Source organism: Hyposmocoma kahamanoa, unplaced genomic scaffold (genome assembly GCF_003589595.1).
Source record: "Hyposmocoma kahamanoa isolate Upper Pololo Valley unplaced genomic scaffold, ASM358959v1 66, whole genome shotgun sequence".
NCBI lineage: Eukaryota > Metazoa > Arthropoda > Insecta > Lepidoptera > Cosmopterigidae > Hyposmocoma > Hyposmocoma kahamanoa.
Genome location: NW_020653854.1, coordinates 5,459,963 through 5,472,326, shown reverse-complemented (window position 1 = coordinate 5,472,326; position 12,364 = coordinate 5,459,963).

Below are 12,364 nucleotides of genomic sequence, written 5' to 3'. Positions count from 1 at the left end.
ATTAATGACGGTTTTATAAGCTTTATTTCACCTTTTGGTAAAGGAAAAGAATACAAATTATAAAAAAATCTTTATTTACCTTTACTACATAGTTTAGTTTTGTGTTAATGTTAAGTACGTAAAGTACTTTATACTCAATACTAAGGGTACAGAATAGAATATAATTTATTTGCTTTAAATGGGGTGGGTAAATTATAAATATTGGTGGTAAAATTATTTGGAGAACTTAAACCTATTTTGCCTTAAATAAGAGCACGCAAATAATGCAATTTATTAAGAAATTGATTGAACTAAAACAAGATAATATAATTATTTAAAGATTAATGTGTAACAATACGAAACACCACTTCTTGCACTATTCGTTTATTCGTAATATCAATCCAAAAATCTACAATACAACTAATGTCTTACCCTCAGATTACAAAACAATAGGCAGATGGAGTATACGCAACAAACGATGTGATTTCATTTATTGTGTGCGTGACAACTAGGAGGGGGCGCTGTAGAGATATACGCACTTGTGTGCGTGTAAGATTGCCGGATGCACCGAAAAAACTCCCTTTTTTTCTGTTGCTTTCTATAATACATGTGTTACAGACTGGAAATGTTATTTTGCAATATGGTACTTAAGTAGTATGAATGAATTAATTAATTGAAAAACTTTGATAATTTAAAATCTTTATTACAATCACAGTTACATAATATCATAATACTCTTAGTATGTACACGTTTTTTTATAATACATCGAGCGTTCGTTTCTGATTTTAATATATAGTGCAATCGCACCATTATACTTTTCTATTAATATTTTTATTAAATTAACTTTGTAATCAATTCCATTGAAGATCATCTTCTAATTAGACAAAAATTGATTTCCAATGAAACTCTTTGGAACCTGTGAAATTATGTATAAATACGTAATAATGACTTTTTATTTTGTATATTTTGTATATTTCAAAATCACTCTGCTTATGACATGTGCACACAACAATGAATGTTCTCTGTATATATATATTTTCTTTTGTGTACATTATGGCTATTAGACATTGGTTTGAGAATATTTTAGGAAAATCTTACCTAAAAACAGTTTTAGACCGCTGTAAATGAACCAGCCTATTCTATATAAAAGTATAAATTAATCGATGCTCCTATCACCCGTGCATATTCATCTAATTTAAGGAAACTCATTTCGATATAAACTGGCAACACATACGAGTTTATGTCGAGATTTTGTGTTCCGAGCGAATCTCAAAATATATTGGGTAAATAAATTACAATATAGTTAAATAATCAATAGTTCCCTGTGAAAAGATATTCTATTTTATTTTATTTTTTGTTTTTGGGAACAACTTTTGCAATGTTTAAAGACACAAGATGGCATTTTTAAACATAAAATAAATACTCAGTCGTGACGTGCAAACAGTGCGACGCTGTGCTTAGTACTGACGCGAGTTTGTATTCGCTTTTGAATTTGTATTTGCTTTGGTGGCTTCACTTTCGTGTTCACCGCGCTCCATCTGCCTATTGTTTTGTAATCTGAGATCTTACCAATATCACAGTTTTTTTAACTACCCCTACCCTACTACCCCACTATTCAAGAGAAAAACGACAAATCAAATCCTGTACTTAACACTTATTAGACTAAACATTTGTACTTTAAAACCACAGTTGAATTTACTTATAGTAATAAGGATAATATATAATGAACAAGATGTATAATAATTAATGAACAATAATAAACAGGCTGTATAATTAAGTTCCTAAACGTTAATATTAACATCACATGGCTACTTATGTCCTATACTCATGACTTGTTCAAATCAACAACTGTACGCATTATCTTCAATATTATGATTATAGTACATATGTATACATTGCATGATTAAAATTATAAATGCTAAGAAATATATGCATCGGTTTGAAATCAATCACCTTTATATTTGAAAAAATCGTCAATCGAGTAGAATAACTATTCTAGAAGCCAAGTGCAATTATCTTTTAAATCTATCCAAAGGAAGGGATTTAAATCGATCCGATATTTTGTTAAAAACTTTTCCACACATTGCATAGCAGCTAATTTGGAAACGTTTCGTGTTAGTGATTGTGCCAAGTATCACTTTGTTTGGGTTTCTCAGATTTCTAGCAGTTTCCTTTGCTAGTACAATTTTTTGTTGATTTCTGAATCTTACAAATATACCAGCTTCGAATTCCTGCAAGGTATACAGAAATTTGTAATTTCTGCTAACTCGGTCAGTAGCTCTGTTGTGGTAACAGATGCTGGTTTGAGTCCAATCAAATCGAAGGTTTTTTATGCGTTCTTCGATCCACGATTTTCGATTTCGATCGAAAAAAGCCGTGATAACCTAATGGTTTGACCTCCCCGGAGTCCGGAATTTATGTACGAAATTTAATTTGAAATTTATCATGAGCTTTTCGTTGAAACCTGCACGTCGAAGAAGGTTCATAACCCTCGGAAAACGTGTGGCCTAAACCCTTGCCTGAGAGGAGACCCGTAGACTGCCGAGACTGCTGGGCAGCAGTGAGATATATAAATGGGTTGATGATGATAATGTTCGATCCTTCTATCAATTAAATAGTGGAGCATTTTCACAAAAACTATATAAATTGATATTCATGGTAGTAAAAACATAATATTCAATAAAATTCATATTTTAAGTACTTTATTTTACATCTCTTTAAACCTCTTTCTGTCATATATTTTTGCCTAGGAAGTACTTAAAGAGTTCAATTAATTATATTTAATATTTAGTTGTTTTTGAATAGTTTTGCCTAACTGTAATTTTGAATGTATTTCATCCTCTACAGCCCTGTGCCGTCAAGTGGACTATAATAGTATATTATCGCAGAAGCCCCCGGGAACTAAGGGATTACTGGAGTAGTATGAGTTACAAGGCCGAGCGCTGGTGAGGTCTTGTGTTAGACATGTCAGGCAATCCCCGTTCTTGCCGAGGAATATGTACAACCTTTCTTGATAAATGCAAGGTAATTTACGTAATATATATTCACAATTTTTTTAAAGTATTTTTCTAACCGAAGATCGTATTAATATAATTTTCAGGTTCAGGTTAGTTTTCTCTACCTAATTTCAGTAACTCGGTGGCAATTTTAATTATTTAAATATTCTAGAATATCATCATGAAGTACTCAAGTGTAATATCATGAAAAATTATTTGATATTTGGTATGAGAATATGGTATGGTATGGATATATGGTATGGGGGCGTGGTTCGTGTCGCCTCGATATGGCCATTTTGACCATATCGAGGTGACACGCCTACAAACATCGCCACAGTGACATGGCGATCGTTGTACATACAAGATCTCCCGTAAAACGGGTAATTGCCAAGTTGTATCGATACACCTTGTAAAAATTGGAGTAAAAACAAAAATTTTAACACCAGTGAGATAACATTCCACCGGCTATTTGCATTTTTTAGTTACTATTTCTATTATTATTCAATGTTTTCTTTTTTCCTCCATAGAAACTTCTATACTCAAATATAGTGATGTTCATTTACGAAGACTGATGTTTATTGACAATACATTTTTACTGAAACGTTTGAATTTCTTACTATGATTTTTGTAATTAAAGTCCTTAAAATATCGAAGCGAAAAGCATTCACATTAAATTGATTTCCTTTATTTTATTATTATTACTATTACTAAACATTTTATTTCGAGTAACTTTAACACAACTCATATTTCGGACAAACGTTTCAATTTCATGTCAATTTGGATGTTGCTGTTGCTTGAAGAAAAATTTATGTGTTTTAGATATTTAAAATATTTAAATTCATCTCGTAGAGTTAAATGTAGGCTCTGGGCATTTTGGAGGGAAAAGTGTCGTTTTTATTTTGATTTTCAATTATTTTGTGAAATCTAGTTTAAAGTGGAATAGGATAGTGTTATTGTACCTTAATTGAAGATTAAAACGCGAAATTATACGAATCTCGAACTAAAATACCCGTATCGACCCGTTCTAAGGAATCCCGAGTCTATCCAAGCACGCCGCCTCAAATTGCGTATCCTCTTATAAATATGCCCGCCATTTACAGAAACAATTAAACTTCATGTTTAGGCTGATGGCTTTGCCAAAGCCTTAATAAATTAAAAAAAATAAAAATAAACGTGGAGTATTTTTAATTTTTAAGTGTTTCCAATGAGTTCAAAATAAAAGAAGGTTGGATTGAAGCTGCAGGAAAATCGAAAGATTGGTTTTCTTATTACTATTTCTAACTTTGTTTCAATTTCCATAGCAAATGCATCGGCTTTATTTAACTTGTGCATGCAAAATAAATTAGAAACAATTATAAAAAATTACATAAATCCTTCATAAAAAAACAACATAATTTAATTTATTAAATTCGTTGATGGTTCGAGTTTACTCTTAATAGTGACAGCTTCACCAACCCGTGCCGTGGTAACGTATAATGGAAAATTGACACTGGCGACGATCGCCATATTTTTTATATTATTCTTATAAAACTGACACTTGTCCAAGCCTAGTGGCCGCCATTAAGAAAATAATAATAATTTATATTAATATATTAATTTAATAATACACCAGTATCAGTGTATATATAGTTTCAAAATGGAATATTTTTTTAATATTAAAAACAGCCACATGGTTTCTAACTATCGATTAGGTAGGACCACGTCACTCTTTGAGTACGATCAGTTTAAGCTTAATAAGGTTAACAATTCACGGAGCGGTTTCTATCCGCGCCCGCCGGTGCTGCTAGACAGTGGTTTTATTTCAATACTCACGACCCTGCAAGTTTGTGCATGTAGCTGCCGCGGTTGCGGGCACGAAATCGTTGCGATTGCGGAACGGATCGCGAAGTTAGTGGGAGTTAATTGCAAGTCGCGAGGTTAATAGAGAACTGACCTTGCGTGTCGCGACCGCCAACAACGGCCGCCTAGCGCGCAGGTCATCGCTTCCTGCGCGGTTCTACTATACCCTGCCGCGGCAACCGCGAACAACCGTCACCACTACAGACGTAAAACGCGTCGTGAAATGTGCTACTAATTTTACATACTTAACTGTTACATTCTACAGATGCCGCGGTCCCGCGGCAGACGCGGGTGAATACCGCTCCGTTTTTAGTGTAACGAAAAATGAGTTTCAGCGCCATCTAACGTGTAATAGTTAGCTATTATATACTAGTAGTATTTTTACTAAAGCGCCACCTATTGGTGAATGAACTAAACCAGGATGAAAAAATACTGAAATATTGTAATATAACTCTTATTTAAGTGACTGCAAGTTTAATTTGTTAAATTTTAAAATTGTTTTACGCCGTTTTCACGTTTTAAGCGCTACCCAACCAAAATCTTTAAGTTATGGTAGTAGATAATAGAGCGTAAAGTTTGAATTGCACACAAGCTAAAAAGTGGCGACATCGGCTCCCGATCTTACAAAGCGTCATTTACATATCTCCCCTTTTTTCTATATCTATGAAAATGACCCATTAACACTTTAAAAAACACGCATTAGGCTGGAAAAATGTGCGGACAGTCGACTGCAGGCTGTATAAAATTTTTCTTTAATCACTTCGGTGTTGTATCTAATGGTCAAATATTTAAAAGTGTGACGTAGCGATGAAAAAACGGATTTTATACTAATTTCCCGAACTGGGAAGACAAGTAGTTTCTTTTTAATTTCGTAGTATGGCAAAAATAAGCTTATCGCGTATTCTTTGTTCAACAGAAAAGGTAACATTTCAAATACAAATACTAACATTATCGGAAGGACTTTATTTCTCACGAGAAATCTGCGCGCAAAGGGGTTTTTAAACACGCTAGCGTGAAAAAAGTTTTTGAAATTCGAACTTGACGATGGACTGTGATGCACCTAACTTTTTCTTTCGATGAAAAAAAAACATAATGACAAGTTCAACTACGCGATTTGTCGTTCATTATTTATGTAATATCGTTGGTATATTTTATTGTTATTATTGTTGACTTAATTTGCTTGTTTGTTTGTTTAATTGTTGACTAATTTGATTAACTACGATAACATTCAATAATCACACAAAATTATAAGTACACGCAAGAATAAAAATTGCATTCAAAACGCATCCGAAGGTAAACTTTTTCTATTGAATAAAAAAAATAGTGACACGTTCCGAAACTCCTTCGTCTCAGGTTCATTAAGTACTTATATTTAACCATTAATCCGTTGGTGTAATTTATTCTTATTATTACTGACATTATTATTATATTATATTAATTGACAACGATAACACTAATTTTATTTTATTAGATTATTTTAATTTGTCGAAGAACTAAAATAATTTCGTTAATCACATAAAATTAAAAGTACAAAGAAGAAAACGTATTTGGTGTAAATTTAGCACGCACTCCAAATTATACTAATTTTTTTTCCAATTTTCTTTTAATCACTTCAGTACTTTGGAATAGTTTGTACTATAATAAATTGAAAAGTAACAAAACATGAGTTAGTCTTAGCTAGCGGTGGTGAAAAAAACCGATTTGTTATAGTACAACTGTTTTTCTTTCATCTACCATTTTCCTCGCTATAGTGGGTGAAAAGTTGTGTGTATCACTCGGCAGCAAAGTTTGTTTGCGTCTCGTGCCTTGAAAACCTCGCTACGCTCCGGACTCTATTTTTGAATCTTCAATCTTAGACTCCTTCGCTTGCTCAGGTTTCAATACAAGCACTCGCGTCACACACACAACTTTGCATCCTTGCATAACAAATAACTATTGTTATGTTACTGACTATATATCTTCGACAACATGTCGCATTATGTTGTCATAGATATCGTCTGTTTAAAGATAAAACCACATAAGTGACATTTTGCACAAAATGTCTTTACTTTATATAGCTATGGTAAGAAAATCACTACCTTTCTGCAGGTGAAACTCGGTAACAAAAAAGCTATAAAATCAGTAAGAGTTTTATCTGCAGAAAGATTATGATTTTCTAACAACAGGTACATAATATGGAGATTGTTTTGTGGAAAATGTCACTTATGTGGTTTTACCTTTAAGCAGACGATATACAGTTAATAATAAAATATATATAACCGTTATAAAAAATTGTTGCTAATAAATATCATAAATACGGTATTAATTGGTTACTCCATAGGTTTGATTCACTTATTTTATTTGTCATTATTATCACCGATGATGTTTTGTTCCATCTTATTTACTGAAGCGTATTGTTTAATCTAAGGGATGAAGTAATAAGGTTATTAAAGACTAATATTTAATTCAATTTTTATTAAATTGATATTAAATTATTTTTTGTGAAATTACTCCACTAGTTTGTTATAATTATTAATACAAAGATCGAACACTCAGAAAAAACACTCAGAAAAAATTCCTTCGATCCGGTCGGATTCGAACCGACGTCTTCTTGCATACCGTGCCAGACGCTATACCAACTAAGCCACGGAACGAACCAACGGACCTCACGAATTTTTTATGTGCTTGCGTCGTGTCTTTGTATTTGGTCTTTCAACGACTTTTTAGTTGTAGCGCCATCTATTAATATTTAACTACATATTTAAGGTTTCACTTTATTAGCGAATACCCTTTTAAGTAACATGACTATCGCGTACTTACTTTTATTTAAAAATCAAAATGGTTACGGGTGAAAACCTGGAACACGGGTGTAGTTGTAGGTGAACCTTATGAAATTGAGAAACTAGCAACTATTTCATACTTTTGAGTCGAATAAAGTTAAATTATATGTTTATTTATATTACTTATAGGTAGCATATTTCTTGTGTAAACTCACTATTTCGTTTAAATATTTTATTTCATTTCCATACATTACAAATATTTCGTTACATTTTGTGAAGAAATGTTACAGTTGTTTCGTTTTATATATATAAAAAATAATACCTCGCATGTAGCTATTTTTACACATAGTGGGTGGAAAATTCTTTGGAAAATATAATGTAGACTGTTTTTGCACTATTTTTAATTTGTTCCGTTACGAGTACAAGGCTATTATTATAGTCCATTTGTTAAAGTACTTAACTAAACGTAAACAATCTTAATACATCTTTTTATTCAAACATATACTTGACAAATCATAAGGTATAAAAATACGCATGCAATTTCATATGAAGCTAAGTATTTGTATTTTGTATTTGAAGGTAAGTAAACATCATCATCAATCATATTATAAAAGTATACTTCATTAAATAGACATCTCAAGATTGTTTACAATTAGTTAAGTACCTAGACAAAAATGGACTATAGCAGTTGCGTTTGTTGATTTCATATAATATTTCATACTTCCTGGTCATGTGTGTAAATAAGCTTAATAATTCAATTTAAAAAGAATATGCAATGAGCACGACAGCGATAAAACCATGCCTTAAAAGAACCCTGCAATTACACAATTACCTACTTAACACGTCTAAAGCCGATCAAAGAGCAGCTATAGCCCCTCAGGTCCATTGTATTATTTAGTAGGAGGCCCGTGAGGGTCGTTGGCAACCCTCCAAATTGAATAACAAAGAGGCGATTATACGACAATACAATAAAAGGAAAAAAGATGTTCCATTTGTTATTGACTTTGTTGACTTAAGCGGTAAGTACTGGAAACGACATTGAATGTTACGAGTACTTACTTGTGTAAGCAAAAACATAATGTGTAACAATAACACGTACATTGTAAGCAGCAGTAGAACTCCTTGTAAAAGAGATCGTCCAAGGAAGTAAAGCCACTATAGATACCTATACCTATACCTATTTTGCAGGCAAGTAATAATTTCAGCATGGGTTCCAGCTTTGAATGGTCTGGTGAAAATACTACAAAAGAGGCTCACGGGACTTGTCAATTTTATGCCTCAGAAAGACGAACGCAGTAGCAGCGCCCCATCAGATCTTTGCAATTTAAAGTTCTGAGTGGCACGTTAGTCAAAGTCAAAGTCAAAGATCATTTATTCCATAGGTAAAATAAATTTACACTTGAAAACGTCACATTTAAGCTACTGGTCGTGCACTACGCTGACCTCCCTGAAAAGACCGAGCAAGAAACTCTAGGGATTGCTCTTTTCAAATAAACTTAAATGCTATGGAATACACTTTGAATCAAATTTGTGTGGATTCTGGAACCGTGTCGTCTTTCCATACATCTTTATCTAACACGTAGTCTTCAATTTTGTAATATGATTTTTCGATCAAAATATTTTTAATGCAGTTTTTAAACTTAGGAAATGATAAACTTAATATATGCTCCGGAATCTTATTTTAAAAACGTATACAGTTCCCCATAAAACGTGGTACCGTGAGTTTGGACTTAGCTCTAATGTTAATATTATGGATATCTTCTTTCGTAATGAAATTATTTATATTTTTACGGGCATACAAATTATTTTAATAATGTACTGTGATGCCACAGTCATGATACCAGTTTCCTTAAACTTTTCTCTGAGAGAAACTTGAGAGCCTAGTCGGTACACAGAACGAATCGTTTTTGCAATAAAAATGTGGTTTGAATATCTGCCGCTTTACCCCATATGAGAATCCCGTAGGACATTATACTATGGAAGTAAGTAAAGTAAACTAGTCTAGCAGTACATACGTCGGTAAGCTGACGTTTTCTGCGGACTGCGTATGCAGCGGAGCTTAATCTGAATTTTACTATCTAAGGTCACGCCCAAGAAGACTGCTATATTAACAATTTTCTCCGTTTATTTCTATGCTTGAACTAGACAATTTTACGTTAGGTAATTAAAATTTAACACATTTTGTCTTCTTGGCATTAAGCAATAAATTGTTAGCATTAAACCAATCATCATTAAATCAATCAAACAAACCAACCTTGGAGAGGGTATCATTAATATGGTCATAGTTAATGTCATGTCTGTCTGTTTTAAAAATCAAGGATGTGTCATCAGCAAACAATACTATTTGGCATTAGTCTTTAACAAAGAATGGCGGATAATTAAAATAAATCAGAAATAAGAAAGGTTCAACTATTGAGACCTGCGGAACACCTATTTTTACCGGAGAACCCAAAGAAGTCACTCCATTTATGTCAACTTTCTGAATTCTACTGTTGAGGTATGACGAGACAAGTTCCGACGCCTTGCCATTTGCATCGTAATGTTCCAGCTTCCTTATAAGAGTAATATGGTCAACGCAATTTACCTCACAAATTTGTCGTAAAAAAGCAGTTTACGATGCCGTGGCGCTACTACAAAAACTCGACGGTTGGTAATTTTCACACAAATAGAAGATTACCTAGTAATCGTTTTCATGTCTAACGTATTTGTCGTAAAAAGTATTCTGTATTGTGGTGGTTATAAAAATATTGCTAAACCTTGATACCTTTTTTGACCTCTATTTTTTTGTCATATTTCCTGTAAAAAATAAAACAAACTGAATGAAGAAAACAAATGACAAATACCTCATCAGGTTATTAAAAAAAATTAAATAAATACAGCAGAAACAACAACAAAAAACAAATGACAATCTTGGAAAATGAAACTCACTTGATTCGATGCAGCCAAATCTCCGGGAACATAAAAAAATTGTTACTCCGACGCTATCTAATAAATCCGCTTATCTCGTCCCCTTCAGACTTTTCACCTTGGCTGGAATGACAGCTTCGTAAGGTACAGGCGCCATTAGTAGCTCACCACCAAAGATTATTATTTTTTCAATACATTGCTTTACCTTCTATAGCGGTGAACAGTGTGGATAGTGAAACTTTTCCGTTCTCGTTTGAGAGGTCACAGCAAACACCAATAGCGTTCTGGAACCTGTCCCAAGCATCAAAGATGTGTTTTAGTAACGCTACCCCCGCATCGCTAGTCGATCTACCACTAGTAAACCCGTATTGTTCAATACGAAAACTGTGATTCCTACCAAAATAGGACAGCAATTGAGTCAGCATAACCTTTTCGAATATTTTACTTAAAGCTGGTAAAATTGAAATGGGCTTATAGTTACTAGGATCAACTTTCCTACCGCTTTTGAATAAAACACCCGTACAAGTATGCGAAACAAGAAACAAACGTAGCATTTATAATTTTTAGTTTATTGAATGTCACGATGTTTTACTATCATGATATTCAATTTTTTTATGAAATTACTCCACTACTTTGTTATAATTCAATACTCAATACTCAATATATTTATTGCATTCATATGGTAAACATGTCTAAAATTTCAAAAAATGCTACACATATGAGCCCTTTATTAGGGATAACAATAACAGCAGAGGTAGGCCGAGGTTTCAATTGTTAATTAAAATTGTTATTTATCAAATAATAATATAAAAAAGTCATATAATAATAAAGAATTACGTCATATTATGAGTAGAATTAGGTCACTTGAAAGTTTGAATTTAATTAGATTATAATTATAGATATATAATTATATACTATAAAGTCATGTCACTATAGTGCTACTATAGTAGCATAACCCTACAGTATATAATTAACATTTATTTATTATTCAAATTTATTATAATGTTATTATTTTTATTTGTCATCAAAGTATTCATTTAAATTGTAATAGCATTTATTAATAAGATGTAATTTTAATTTATTTAGAAACAGTGAATATTTTTTCTCGCTTTTAATAATGGGCGGGAGCTCATTGAATATCCTCACCGACATCGAGTGGGGACTTGTGCTGTGTATGTGTAGCCGAGATCGTGGCAGAAGCAATCTATTGCGTGGTCTAAAAGTGTGTCGTTGAGGCAGGTCGTCAGTGTTAGTGTAAAAGTCAGGGTGTTGTTTAATAAATTTATATTAGTTGTTTAATAATTATTATAACAAAGATTGAAACACTAAGAAAAATTCATTCGATCCGGCTGGATTTGAATCAGCAGATCTTATGGATTTTTCTATGTTTGTTGCAGATCTTTTGTTTATTTTCTTTTCTTTTTTTATATAAAATATAAGTGCACGTTTGACCTCCATCTCACCTGATGAAATGACGATGAGGTCGATGATGGAGCATGCACCTAAATAATGCCTATTCACTCCCGCCTTAAAAAGACTCAAGTTATAACGTTCAAGGAACAAGTCTGCAGGCAGGGAATTCCACTCCATAGCCGTTCGCCATATAAATAGTTTTTGGTTTTAATCGATTTTTTGCCATAGCGCCATCTGTGAGAAATTTATTTCTTCACTCAGAGAGGTAACTTTACAGCTACCATCGCTGATTAGAGATGTCACTTTAATAGTTCGCATTATTAAAGGTGATTTTTTTTTCTTAGTGTTTCGATCTCTGTCATAATAATTATAACAAATGTAACATTTACTAACATTATTTTCATTTTAACCCTGAACGCAAAAAGGGAGTGTTATGAGCTTCACGCCTTTTTATGTATTTGTATGTCTGTG